Source organism: Sturnira hondurensis, unplaced genomic scaffold, assembly GCF_014824575.4.
Source record: "Sturnira hondurensis isolate 20B ecotype Veracruz unplaced genomic scaffold, ASM1482457v3 Scaffold0002039, whole genome shotgun sequence".
NCBI lineage: Eukaryota > Metazoa > Chordata > Mammalia > Chiroptera > Phyllostomidae > Sturnira > Sturnira hondurensis.
The window spans coordinates 1359495-1374241 of NW_028074670.1; the positions used below are offsets into that span (position 1 = coordinate 1359495).

The 14747-nt window shown below is 37.7% G+C and overlaps 1 pseudogene; it reads right to left on the reverse strand.

Moving 5' to 3' along the window:
• Window positions 1–3631: 3631 nt before the first annotated feature.
• Window positions 3632–14181, reverse strand: LOC118982575 (60S ribosomal protein L4-like; annotated as a pseudogene).
• Window positions 14182–14747: the final 566 nt, after the last annotated feature.

Sequence of the window (14747 nt, forward strand, 5' to 3'; positions counted from 1 at the left end):
GAGCCATTTGTGGAAATGTCTCATGTGGAGACATTTGCTACTTGCTACTAAGAGCAGTTTAAGATTTGGATGAAAGCACAAGTACTGCTAAAAATATTAATCTAAAGGTTTTCTACTACTTTTTTAATAGACATTTTGTATTTTCTTTTTTTAAGATCCTATTTATTTATTTCTAGACAGAGGGGAAGGGAGAGAGACAGAGAGGAAGAGAAACATCAATATGTGGTTGCCTCTCACGTGCCCCCTACCGGGGACCTGGCCCACAACCCAGGTGTGTGCCTTGATTGGGAATTGAATCAGTGACCCCTTGGTTCACAGGCTGGTGCTCAATCCGCTGAGCCACACCAGCCAGGGCTGTTTTCTACTTCTTTCACATCTCCTGTGTGGTTTGGGGCATGTTGCCACTTAAATGACTGTTTGGTGGCTGGCTGGATGACACTTGCCCCCATTAAAACCTACTTTTAGGGAGTGGATAGGCAGTGCTAACAATAACACCTTTTCTTCTGCATCTACTACCCCCTTCCTTTGGCCCCACTAATGTTTCTAGAAGACACCCTCTCTCACCAGCAAAGCCCTCCCAGTGTAGCCTTCACCACTTTTGAAGGCCAGGGCACTTCTAATTGGATACCTATCAGTCAATCTACTCCCATATTTTTCACATATATATATGGATGGTATATAGGCATTTCCCTCCTATGTGGTGCTCAGCCTGTAGGGCGGTATTTATACCTTTTGGGTCTGCTCCTTCAGGGTCTCATTGATCTGAATCTTTTCCTCTCTGGAGTCTGGGGTGTCTTTGTACATTTTTTGTTTTCTGCTTACTCATTTATGTGCTTTACCAGGTGTAGCAGGAAGGGTATTGCACTGTAATCCTAAAGTAATTCATTCAACCTCGCCCAGCCTCAGTTTCCTTATCTATAAAATGAGAAGCTTGAAATAGATGACCTTTAAGTCCCTTCCAGTTAAAATTACAGAGATGGCAATGTCTATTAAGCAACACGTGAGGTGCTACACACCAAACAGGAATGGACAGATGCACCCTCCCTGCTTCTGGAAGTTTTGAGTCTGAATCATTACTTCCTCATTGTGGAAATGCAGTGGGGTTTTTTTGCTTTATTTATTTTTAGTAATAATAACAATGATAGCTACCATTTATTAAGCCAGGCACTTTGCTTTAAATGTGTGATTATCCAATAGAACCTTTTAAGGTAAATACTGTAATCATCGTTTTACAGATTAAGAAACTGAGGCACAGGTGAATTTAAGTAAGTTTTCCAAGATTATACAACTTAAACACGGTGGAGTTGGAATTTGAATTGAAATCTCTGACTTCGGAATCCATAAGGTACTGTACCTCAGAAAGACAAAATCACGCTCCATAATGACTTGTCAAGCATGAGATTTCTAATAGAACAAAGAATCATTTCCCATAGGTCGTATGGTTTGGTAATAGGATCCCAGGGCCAAAATCCACAAAACTCGTAACACTTCTACTTACCAGCTAGCTCTGCAACCTTAGGCAAGAAATTTAACCAAACAGCCCCTCCCGTTTTAAAATAACAATACCTACTCCACCTATCTTGTAACATTGTTGAGAGTAACTTACATATACATATAAATGCATGCACTTAATTAGTAAATGTTTGAAGTATATTTATATAGAAGGTGTGTATTAAATAGGATCCAGAGCCTTATCTGTAAATCATGAAGCCCTACATAAATTTAGAGTGCTGTTATTCCTTTTATTAGGAATGCATTTGATTCATCTGTTTGTGTATCTTACTATGCATCTGTTCAGGACAGAGTCTCAGCTGTAAATTACTGAAATACAAGGTTTATGGCTTTGGACAACCTGGAGGAGACTCCAGGTGGTAAATTAAGCAAGCGTTTAAAAAATGGCTTTTTGAGGGGACTTCCCATTCCACTAACATGAAATAGTCCCATTCCACCCTTAAAACTCTGGACACACACACACACAAAAGCGTGGGGTTGCTGTGAGGTGTAGAGAGAAGTTGGGCTACATAGGGATCTTGGCACTTGAGGAACGGCATAGTGGTAAGTTCCTGGGTTTTTTATTTTCTGTCTTATCTCAGACAGGGCCCTACAAAAGCCTCAAATCCAGCACCATAAACAGACACAGATAATAAAAGCTCCAAAAAACTTGTTTCCCCTAGCCAAACGATGGGGAAAAGGTTGGCATTACAATAGACAACCTTATTTGGCAATATCTGTCTTATTCCAGTCAAACACATAGAGACTGCACTCTCTCCCACAGCATGATTTCAGCAGAACTAAGAAGGGAGTCATTTTCCCACTTAATTCCTCTAATGCATGGATGAGACCATCAACATTCCAATTCTCCTGCAAAATGGTTTTGGAAGGGCTGAGTGGGGAACTGACCTCCCACCTTCTGCCTGGCAAAAATGGGTGGGACGCCAATTCCCCCAGCAGGTGGGATCAACAGGTTGAGCTCAGTGCTGAGTTTATACCCTGACTCAGAGACCAGACAGTGGGAGTCTGTGCCCCACTTTCACTGGGAAATTGTCGATGGAACAAGGGGCAAACTGAACTCCCACCTCGTCCATTCACAACAAAGCAGTGTGATTCAGTGCTCTACGTTCGCCAAGGTGGTGGTGGTGGAGACCAGAGAAAATCTAAACATACACACCCAGCAGCCCATGTGCTAAATCTCAACAGGGTACTACATCCTAAAAGAAAAATAAGATTAAATAAAACCCAAAGCCATACAATATACTACCCAAAATGTTCAGTTTACAATTTTTATAAGTCAAAGCATGAATGAGAAAAGACACTTGATGTATGATAATGATGAGACGAATCAAAGGTTGAGATTATCTGACAATTACGTTAAAGCAATTGTAAAAGACTTCAACAATCATTTACAAATTCTCTTGAAACAAATTAAAGATTAACGATTCAGCAAAGAAATAAAAATGATCAAAAAGAACTGAATAGAAATTATGAAACTGAAAAATACATAAATAAAATATTGCTGTATGGACACAATCATAGGGTAAAAATAACAGAGATAGAATCAGTGAACTTGAAGAATAGACCAATAGCACTTACCCAATCTGAACAACAGAGAGAAAATACTATGAAATAAAAGGAACAGAGTCTCAGGCATTATAGGATTTTTTTGAGGTAAAAATCATATCATTGTAATCACAGAATGAGAAAAATGTGAGAGGAGAACTGAAAATGTATTCAAAGAAATAATAGCCAAGAAGTTCCCTAACTTGACAAAAACCATTAACCTACAAATTCAAGTTGAACAAATCTCAAATAAAATAAACCCAAAGAAGTCTACTCCAAGACACACGGCAATTAAACTTCTGAAAACTAAAGACGAGAAAATAACTTGAAAGCATCCAGAGAGAAACGATGCACTAAAGGAGAACACAAGTAGGAGTTACAGCATCTTTCTCTCCTGAACTGTGAGGGCCAGCAGGACATGGCACAACTTTTTTAAGTGCTCAGAGAAAAGAATTGTCAACCCAGTATTCTATATCCAGTGAAAATAATTTTTTCTCACTGCCATTGATTAGGTTTTTATTCAAAATTAGCTGTTCAAAGTAATTCAACCACTAGGGAATAAACAAATTTAACTTTATGCCACAGGCTTCTTCTCTTCTGTGGTAGGATTTCTTTTCTGTGGGCTTCTTTTCAGCTTCTGATTTCTTGGCAGTGGCAGCTTTGTTCCCCCACTGAATGCTTCTTCTGCTTCATAATGCCAACAGTCTTTTCCTTTCTTCTCCACCCTAAGCTTCTTGTTGGAACCCATGTCATCCCATTTGGCTTCTAGAGCTGCTGCTGCGTTATCCACCTGGAGCTCAGCCTGCCAAAGATTGGTGTTCTGGCACCTGGTCTTTGCGTATGGACTTAGCTTCAACATGATTCTCAGGTTCTTCAGTGGATTCTTCTTCAGGACTCTGCAATAAATCTCCTTGCATAATGCTCAGAAGATTCTTCAAATCTCTGGGGTTTTCAAGATTCTGCTAATGTCTGTATTGAACATCTTGTGCATGGGAAGCTGCAGTTACTCTTGAGAGAGGCAGTTTATGCCAAGGTCTGTCCAGATTATTTAACTTACAGAAAGCACTTTCAGTCCAAATGGAGAAACAGCCCACATGCCCACCAAGGAGCAAGCTTCAAAATGATCAGTTTGCTTACATTAAGCAGAGTAATTCCATGATTAAATCTCAGCATTATTTTTCTACTTTCTCAGCTTCCTATTTTCTATTAAAACCTTGTCAACATAAGAAACACCAAAACCTGTAAATAATTTTAGGAGTTTATTTGAAAACAAAAAAAATTAATTTAAACAAACAAAAAAGAGTTTGTTTGAGCCAACTGACAAAATATGCATGGGACCAAGATCACAAATGCTCCCCTGGGGATGTTTCTGGAGGCTTCGATGATATTATTTTCCTCATTACAGATGATACAAGGTCCTCTGTACTGGATACAATGACAGTTTCTCATTTTGCCCTTCACAGCTTTTATTCACTGAGGCTCATAGACCTTTCTGATATTATTCCAGGCCTTAAATTTCTTAAGAAGCAAAACAGCCTCTTGGTCACCTTGCGGCCTTCAACTTTACCTTTAACTGTGAAAGGAAGTTCAGGTAATGTTTTCATATGACGACCTTTAGACATGACCAGCACTAAGACCAAGCCTGCCAGGGCGGAGCAGATGGCATATCGCCTCCATGTTGTGTTCACTCTGCAGTGCCAACAGCACCAGTTTGGTGGTGCAAATGTGCAGCCCCCACGACACATATGTCCAAAAGGACCATGGCCAGAGTGATGAGTTTCCCTACCTGGAACTCTGGGAATTGGACCCACAGCTCTGCCTATACCCCAAGACTCAGCACTGGTTTGAAGACCTGTGATTTCTCCGACAGCACAGGACTGTCTGTTGTTTTTGCACAAGTTGGTGTGAGCAGAGTTCATCATATCTGATTGAGTGGGAGCCTTGCACACAGTAGGCAAAGTGACACTTTTGTCAGATGATTCCCTCTGCTCAGAGCACACTGATGTTTGTGGCCACACTCCTCTCAAACTGGTGGCTCCCACAGGAAAAGGGAAAATATTCTTTAATAATGAAAGGGAAATCAAGATATCCTCGGAAGAAGAAAAACTACGAGAATTTGTCATAAGCAGCAGACTTATCACAAACAATGTTTTTTAAACAGAAAGAAAATAATAACCAAAGGAGACTTGGAACATCAAGAGGAAAGAAATAACACAATAAGCAAAAACATCAGCATATATAATTGACTTTCCTTTCCTACTGAGATTTCTAAATTTCTAAATTAACGGTAAAAGCAAAAACTATGAAAATGTTTGATGTGGTTCTAAATGAGGTTCTGAATGTATAGTAAGTATGTTAACATAAGAATGTTCAAAGCTGTAGAAAAATCTTATAAGACTTTATTTGAATCAAACAGAGGATACACATGGAAGCTAGATCTCAATGGACTGAGATAAACGCTACCAAGAAAATGACAGTTGCCAGCTTCTTCTGTGCATTTGAAATTAAGGAAGGAATGAATGTAAGGAAGATTACACGGAAGTGGTAGAAAACAAAACAGGGATCAGAAAACAGGAAAGTTCAGATTACTGCTCTCTTGAGGACAGTCAGGCTTTAGTAAGAGGTGTCTGAAAAAGAGGTATTTCAACAGTGTGTCAACCTAGATGTGCAGAAACAAAGAGATTCTGTGGCAATTAACCTCATGGAATTAATGTCATTGCAAATAGGGACAGTATTAGCTCCTCCTTTGCAAATGGTATACCATACCTTTTATTTCTTTTTCTTGCTGTAGTGGACTGGCCTGAAGTTCCAGGTACCTAACTATAGTGGTGATACTGGACATTCTAGGACATCTTGAGGGAAAAGCATTCAGTCTTCACTGGTATGAGGTTAGCTGTAGGTTTTATAGGTGTTCTTTAACAAGTTGAGGAAGGTCCCATTGATTCCTAGCTTATTGAACTTCTTGTCATGAACAAATGTTGGATGTTGTCAAATGCCTTTTCTGCATAAATTAATGTAATTAATAATTTTTCTTCTTCAGCCTATTTATGTAGTTTTTGAATTATCTTGTATTCCTGAAATCAACCCTACTACACCATGTTATATAAAGTACAAACCTCTTTATATGTTGCTAGAATTGATTTACTACTTCGTGAATATTTTTGCAACTAAGTTCAAGAGAGATATTGGTCTATAGTTTTTTTTTTTGGCTTCCTGTCTTTGTCTAGTTTTGGTATTGGGGTAACACTAACTTCACTGAACAAATTGGGAAGTATTCTCTTCTCTCATTTTCTGAAAAGAAATTGTATAGAATTGGTGTACATTCTTCATTAAAAGTTTGGCAGAATTCTCCAGTGAAACCATGTGAGCCTAGGAATTTATTATTTAAGAGTTTTAAAATTATAGACTCAATTTTCTTAATATAGGGCTATTCAAATTATCTGTTTTATATTGAATGAGTTGTGCTAGCTTGTGTTTTTGAGGATAGGTTTATTTCATCTAAGTCATTGACTTTATATGTTTAGAGTTGTAGCAGTATTTTCTTATTATCTTTGTGATATCTGCATGGTTTGTATTGATATGCCCTGTTTCATTCCTGATATTGGTCATTAGTGTCTTCTCATTTTTATTCTTTGTCTAGAGGTTTGTTAATTTTTTATCGATTTTCCTCTAATGTCTTCATACTTAAAATTTTTTGGATATCTGCTTTTGCATTTATTATTTCTTTCCTTCTGCTTGTTTTAAATTGATTTTGTGCTTCTTTTCCTAGTTTCTTTTTTTTTTTAAGATTTTATTTATTTATCTTTAGAGGGGAAGGGAAGGAGAAAAGGAGAGAAACATCAGTGTATGGTCACCTCTAGTGAGTCCCCTGCGGGGAACTGGCCTGCAACCTAGGAATGTGCCCTGACTGGAAATCCAACCGTGATTGTGTGGTTCGCAGGCCTGCGCTCAATCCACTGAGCTACTCCGGCCAGGGCCTTTTCCTAGCTTCTTGATGGGAGACTTCTTTGACCTATGCTTTATTTAGAAGGTGTTTAGTTGCCAAGGATTTGGGCATTTTCTTGTTATCTTCTGTTATTTATTTGTAGTTCGATTTCATTATACTTGGACAACATACTATAATTTTATTTCTTTTAAGTTTAGTGAAAATTATTTTATGACTGATGAGATGATTGATCTTGGTTTATGTTCCATGGACATTTAATAAGAATGTATATTTTGCTGTTATTGGTTGGAATATTCTGTAAATGTCAATCAGGTTGTTAGCAGTGGTGAGTTCTTTTATATTCTTGATGATTCTCTAACTAGTTGTTCTAAAAATTGTTCAGAGAGGGGTGTTGAAGACTCCAACTATTATTGTGAATTTGTCTATTTCCTCTTCTAGTTCTATCAGTTTTTTAGAGATATTATTTATTCATTTTTAGGCAGAGGAGAAAAGAGGGAGTAAGATAGGGAGAGAAACATCATTGTGTGATTGCCTCTCACATGCCCCCAACTGGGGACCTGGCCCGCAACCCAGGCATGTGCCCTGACTGGGAATTGAACTGGTGCCCCTTAGGTTCTCAGGCTAGCACTCAATCCACTGAACCACACCAGCCAGGGCTAGTTCTGTTAGTTTTTATTTCACATATTTTGCTGTTATGTTTTCTGGTACATACATATTTTGAATTGCTATGTCTTCTTGGTGGATTGGTTTTTTTGTCATGATGATATGGCCATTTTTATCTCTCATAATTTTCTTTGCTCTGAAGTCTTTTAAATGTAATATTAATATAGCTTTTTCTGTTTTCTTTTGATTAATGTTTGTATGATAAGTGTTTTAAAGTTATTTTGCCCTGGCTGTTGTGGCTCAGATGGTTGGAGTCAGGGCGCATATAAGAAGGCAACCAACTGATGTTTCTCATTCTTTCTCTCTCCCTGCCTCTCTCTCTCAAAAAAGTGATGAAAATATGTCCTCAGTTGAGGATAAAAAAGAATTATTTTACATTCAACCTGCTTTTTCATTGTATTTGAAATAAGCTTATTGTAGACATCATATAGTTAGGTCAGGTTTTATTTAGAGAAAGAGGAAGAGAGAGAGAGAGAGAGACAGAGAGACAGATAGAGAAACATCAATGTGAGAGAGAAACATTGATCAATTGCCTCCCACACATGGCTTGACCCAGGGATGGAACCTGCAACCTAGGTATGTCCCCTGACCAAAAATTGAACCCCAAACCTTTTGATGTGTGGGACCATGCTCCAACTGACTAAGCCAGAATGAAGTCATGTTTTTTAATCCACCCTGCCAACCTTGCCTTTTAATTGGCGTACTTCGACCATTTACATTTAATGTAACTATTGATATGTTAGAGTTTAGGAGTGCATTGTATTTTTTGTTTTCTTTGTGTTTTTGTTTTCCATTTCTCTAGTGTGTTTTTTTTCCTGTCATCCTATGGGTTACCTGAACATTTTTGAAGAGTCCTGTTTTGATTCATCTATTGTTGACATAAGAAACCTCCAATAATTCTCCAAATAGAGAATTTTAATGAGTTTGAGCAAAACTGATGACATGTGGCAGGGAGCAAATGCTCCTGAAAATAACGGTTTTGCAGCTTCTTTTATGCACTTAGAATTAAGGAGGAAACGTGAAAAAGATTACGTGGAGGTGAGAGGAAACAAGGTGGGAACTGGATTACAGGACAGCTGAGAACATTATTTGTTCTCTTGACAGGTGATTACAGGTTATTTCAGAGGTATATTAGCCTAGATGCACAGAAACAATGGACAGGGCTTGCTAAAGGCAAAGATAAGCCTTGTATTAAAAAGTTATATGCCTGAGGCATGTCTACACACAGACCTGCCCAGTCAGGAATTGACAAATAATCACCCAACATTTGTTCATGACAAGAAGTTCAATAAGCTAGGAATCAATGGGACCTTCCTCAACTTGTTAAAGAACACCTATAAAACCTACAGCTAACCTCATACCAGTGAAGACTGAATGCTTTTCCCTCAAGATGTCCTAGAATGTCCAGTATCACCACTATAGTTAGGTACCTGGAACTTCAGGCCAGTCCACTACAGCAAGAAAAAGAAATAAAAGGTATGGTATACCATTTGCAAAGGAGGAGCTAATACTGTCCCTATTTGCAATGACATTAATTCCATGAGGTTAATTNAATACAAGATCAACACAAAAACCAATTGCATTTCTACATACTAACAACATATGGGAAAAAATGAAATTTAAAACACAATGCCATTTAAAATTGTTCCAAAAATACTTAGGTATAAATATAATAAAGCACATACAGTATTTGTAGGCTGAAAATTGCAAAATGCTGATGAAAGCAATTTAAAAAGACCTAAGTAAGTGGATAAACAGGCTACATTCATGAGTTGAAAGACTCATTATAATAAAGATGTCAATTCTCCACAAGTTGATTGCTATAGATTTAATACAATTCTGATAAAAATCTCAGCAAGATACTTTCTAACATAGACAAGCTTGCTGTAAAATTTATATGAAAAGGTGTAGGACCTAGAATAGCTAAAACAATGTTGAAAAAGAAAAAAGTGGGAGGACTCATTCTACCCAATGCTGTCTTAATATATAGCTACATACATAATACATGGTGTAACATGTAACCAAAACTATGATAATGGAGCAGGAATAGACAGATAGATTAATGGAATAGAATAGAGAACCAAAATCAGTCCATGCAAGTATGCCCAAGTGATTGTTAACAAAGGTGCAAAAGAAAGTCAGTAGAGGAAAGATAGCCTTTGTAGAAAATAGGGCTGAAAGGTAATTGGGCATTAGGCATTCATTAGGAAAGAAAGGAAGGAAGGAAGGAAGGAAGGAAGGAAGGAAGGAAGGAAGGAAGGAAGGAAGGAAGGAAGGAAGGAAAGAAGGAAGGAAGTAAAAAGGGAGAAAGGGAGAGAGAAAGAAAGAAAGAAAGAAAAAAAGAAAGAAAGAAAGAAAAGAAAGTCAACCTAAATTATCTCAGAAATGAATCACTGACTTAAATGTAAAACAGGTAAAATAAAATGTAAAATAACAACAACAAAAATATAGGAAAAAAATCTTTGGGACATAAGCGAATAATGCTTACATTTGATAGCAAAGGCACAACTTATAAAATGAGAAATCAATAACTTGAACTTGAGAGAATATTTGAAAACTACATATCTAAGGAATTGTATCTGTATCTAAAATACATACAGAAAACTCACCAGTAACAAAAAACAACACAAAAACAATCACAGAAAAGCAAAAGGCACAAATATTTATGTCACTGAAGAGGAAATACACATGGCAAATAAGCACATAAAAAGCTGTTCAACAATCATTAGCAGTCAGCAAAATACAAATTCAAACCACAGTAAGACATCACTACATACCTATTAGGATAGCTAAAATAAAATATAGTGATTTATCAAAAAGCAGCTGAGGATGTACAAAAACTGGTCACTCATACATTGCTGGTGGGAACATAAAGTGATACAGGCATTCTGGAGCAGAGTACGGCAGTTTCTCACAAAACTAAACATTCACTCTGGCTGGTGTGGCTCAGTGGACTGAGCATCCACCTTTGAACCAAAAGGTCTCAAGTTCAATTCTCAGTCTGCACACATGCCCGGGCTGTGGGCCAGATCCCCAACTGCGGGTGTGTGAGAGGCAACTGATTGATGTTTCTCTCAGACACTGATGTTTATTTCCAACTCTTTCTCCCTCCCTTCTCTGCTCTCTAAAAGTAAATAAAACTTTAAAAAAAAAAACTAAACATGGATCCCAGCAATTGCACTTTGGGCATTTATCTCTGAGATTTGTGTACAGTTTTTTTCACACATAAACCTGTCCGCAAATGCTCACAGAAGTTTTATTTGTGATGGCTCCAAACGGAAAACAACCCAATTGTTCCTCAATGGGTGAATAGTTAAACTGTGGTAATCCATACCACATAATACTATTCAATAATAGGAAATGAACTATTAACACACACAACAACATGGATGAATCTCAAGAGAATTATGCTAAGTTGTGGGGGAATCGTAAAAGGTTCCTTTTATATAGCATTCTTGAATGCCTAAATTATAAAAATGGAGAACAGACTGGCTGTTGCCAGGCATTAAGAGCAATAGGAGGGACAGCAGTGGCCGTAGCTTATTGCTCATAACAAGCTCATGAAAGAGTAACACGAGAGATCTCTCTGATGGGCTCTGCTGTATTTTGGTTGTGGTGGCCACGTAATTCTACACATAAGTGATAATATTGCATAGAAGTAAGCTTGAGCCCCTGGGTGTGCACACGCATGTGAGTGCACATAAAGTTGGTGAAAACTGGGTAAGTTTGACAGGTTGTACCAACGTTAATTTCCTGATCGTGATATTGTACTATGTAGGATCTCTCTGCATTGTCTCCTACCACTGCGTGTGAGTCTACAATTATCTCAGAAAATGTTTTTAAACTGGTCTTTTGAGGATAGTTATGATAATGAGGAGGAAAGGCAACCACTCTCTTTTTGTCCCTAATTATTATATTATAAACAAAAAAGTTTCTTCTCTTTGTTTATAATTACCTGGTTTACTTTTTCCAGTGATTAATTCTAAGCTTTGTCTAATCACCCCTTTATGTCCTCTCCATTTTTCCTATCAAATAATCAGTAAGTTATTTGTTCTGATGCAAGATTATTTCAAGTTACATTTAAATATAGAAACTTGATTGCAGTGTTCAAACTGATGACTCATCTTCCTCATCAGCCCAAGGGCAGGGACAGCATTACGGTTTTAGATACTCTCTAGTGGGCAGCACATGGGAAGTCTGTAAAAAGTCTGCTTCTGTTGCTACAAAAGGCAAATGCCCCATTACTTGTCCTATGTGTGTTGAAAGGGGTTTTCTGCCAAACCCATTCTGAGCTCCTGCCTTCGCCCTTGGTTGAGAACCAATAGTTATTCTTTTCTAAAAAGAGTCCTGGCTTACTAGAATTCAGAGAGGATAGTGTTTACCAATAGAAATAAAGGTCAGAATATGAAAAAGGCCATAAAACGGATTACAAACATTTGAAAGGAATAGTAACATATGTTGCCCTAGCCAGACAGCTCAGTTGGTTAGAGCATCATCCCAGTATATCAGTGTGGTAGGTTTGATCTCCCATCAGGACACACCCAAGGATCAACCAATGAATACATAAATAAGTGGAACAATAAACCGATGTTTCTTTCTCTCTCTCCCCTCTCCTTTCCTTTCTTTCCCTAAAATAAAAAACAATTATATATGGTAAAATATGTCCTTGGCAAGTATAACATCGTTTTGTGACCCATACCTTAGCATATACTATTCCATCTTCCCAGAATGCCTCCTTTCCATGTTATAAATCCTGTTTAGGTGTCTGTGTGTCCTTCTCACCCCTTTGTTCTACAGATATCATCATTCCCTATGTTGCACTGCATCTATAAAGTGTACAAACTTCTATTGTGGTATATAAAATGGAAATAAAGAGTACAATATAGTGATTAAAAATTTGAACTCTGGCACCAAACAGAATTCGAATCCCAGGTCCACTAGCTGCGTGAACATGAGCAAGTTATTTAACCTCTTGTTGCCTCATCTGTAAAATGGCAATAGTGGTAATACTTAACTGATAGAGTTGTTGTGAGGATTAAATTAATCACATGTATGGTAAATACTAAGTGCTATATGTGTTAGTCATTATCTTTATTTATATGTTTATTTCACTTAATTAGATCATAAGCTACTTGACGGCAATATAAGTTATCTATTGCCCTATTCATATTACTCCAAAACTTAATGACTAAAATAGCAATCTTTATCTCATGGTTTTGTGGATCAGGAATTTTGGAGCACTTGACTGGGTCCTCTGGTTCAGGATTTCTCACAAGCTGGCAGTCAAGGTGTTGACTAGGCTGGCAGGTATCTGAAGGATCAACCAGGGGAGGGTCAAAGGGTACTGGCAGGATTAAGTTCTCACAGGTTGTTGGACTGAGACTTCCTTAGTAACTGTTGGCCAAAGGCCACCTCAGTTCCTTACCACTGGGCCTTTTCATAGGAAACCCCAAACACGGCAGCTGGCTTCCATCAAATGGATAAGTGAGAGAGAGGGGAAGCAAGACAAAAGTCACACTATTTTTATAACCTAATCTCAGAAGTGACACCCTCATCTTTTCTATGTTCTGTTAGAAGCAAGTCACTAGGTCCAGCCCACTTTCAAGGTGGGAGGATTACACAAAAGGAAGAATAAGAGGAGCTTGGATCACTGGTAGCCAACATAAAGGCTGCCGCCCCAATGACTGACATTCCTCCCACATTCAAAATAGACTCCTTGCCTCCCCAAGTCCCCAGAAGTCTCATCCCATTATAGGCCGGGACTGTGTCTTACTCATATGCATAACTATAATCACTTTTCTTACTGATTTAAACAAAAGGAGAAGGGTAATGTTCTTGTTATGAAAGAAAAGTGTAGAATATCATGTCATTAAACATAAGCTATATGAATAAAATTTTATAAATAAAAATATAATAAACAAGGTTCATTACAAATGTAAGGCTTTTCTTAGCCGTTATTTAGAATGCTGTCAAATTTTTGGAGAATTTAATAACTACAAATTTTAAGCATTTATTATTTTATTCATTTTTGTGTTTGGTTTGAGTAATCTTGTATCTTAAATTTTGATAAACTCACCCATATTATGTTTATCTTTTCTATTTATACTTGGGTCCATGATGCTATGGAATATGGATAATTTAAACTTCTCCTATCAAATCAACTGCTGGTCATGGTTGTCCAATAAGGTACAACCAGCTAAAAACATCATTGTATTGAAATAGAAGTCTTCTCATCAAACCATCTCTTAGGGCATTTCTCTGATCTCTGACTATACCTGCATTCACCTATGACATGAAAGGAACACAGTAGGTATATGCCATACCATGTGACCCTTTGCTGTCTCTCCCTCCTCTCGTGATTTATATTACCTTGAAGCATAAGCAAAATCCACAGGTTCTGTGGAGCCTCATTACCATGGAGCCTCTGGTTGGATCTGCAACAGCCCATAGGAGTAGCGCATATGGGGGCTGAGGGGAGGAGACTGCTCCTCATGAAGAGCTGAGACTGACGCCATGAGACGAACCAGAAGAATTGAATCTGAACATGACACTTCTGTTCAAGGTGTATGTTTTAATGGCATAATAATTAAAATGTTTTTTCTTTTTTCCAAACCAGTTGAGCAGAAAACGTGTTCTTCCTTTAAAACATTAGGATTTTTTAAATCAACTTAAGTTTTTAGGCTTAAATTATTGAAATAAAGTTACGTATTCAAGCTACGTCATCTATCAGGGCCAAAGATGCTGGTACTCCTGTTCTGATCTACTACTGCAGGTGGAGGGAAGCATAAAAATTCCTGTACAGACCTTTGGGATAATAGTGTTATTTTTCATGAGAAATTCTGGAGGATATTATTCACAAAAAATTAAACAGCATATTATAAATAATAAATATTTCTGTCCATGGACCACCAGCCTTTTGAAATAACACTTCTAGGGATTTCCATGTACTGCCCACTTATTAAATTCAGTAACCTTCCTTTTCCTGCTCACTATGGATGACCCATTAATCCTCAAAAACTACTTCCCAGCATGAATCTTCAGTTCTGATCTCAATCAGTCTCATTTCCTCTGATCACATTGT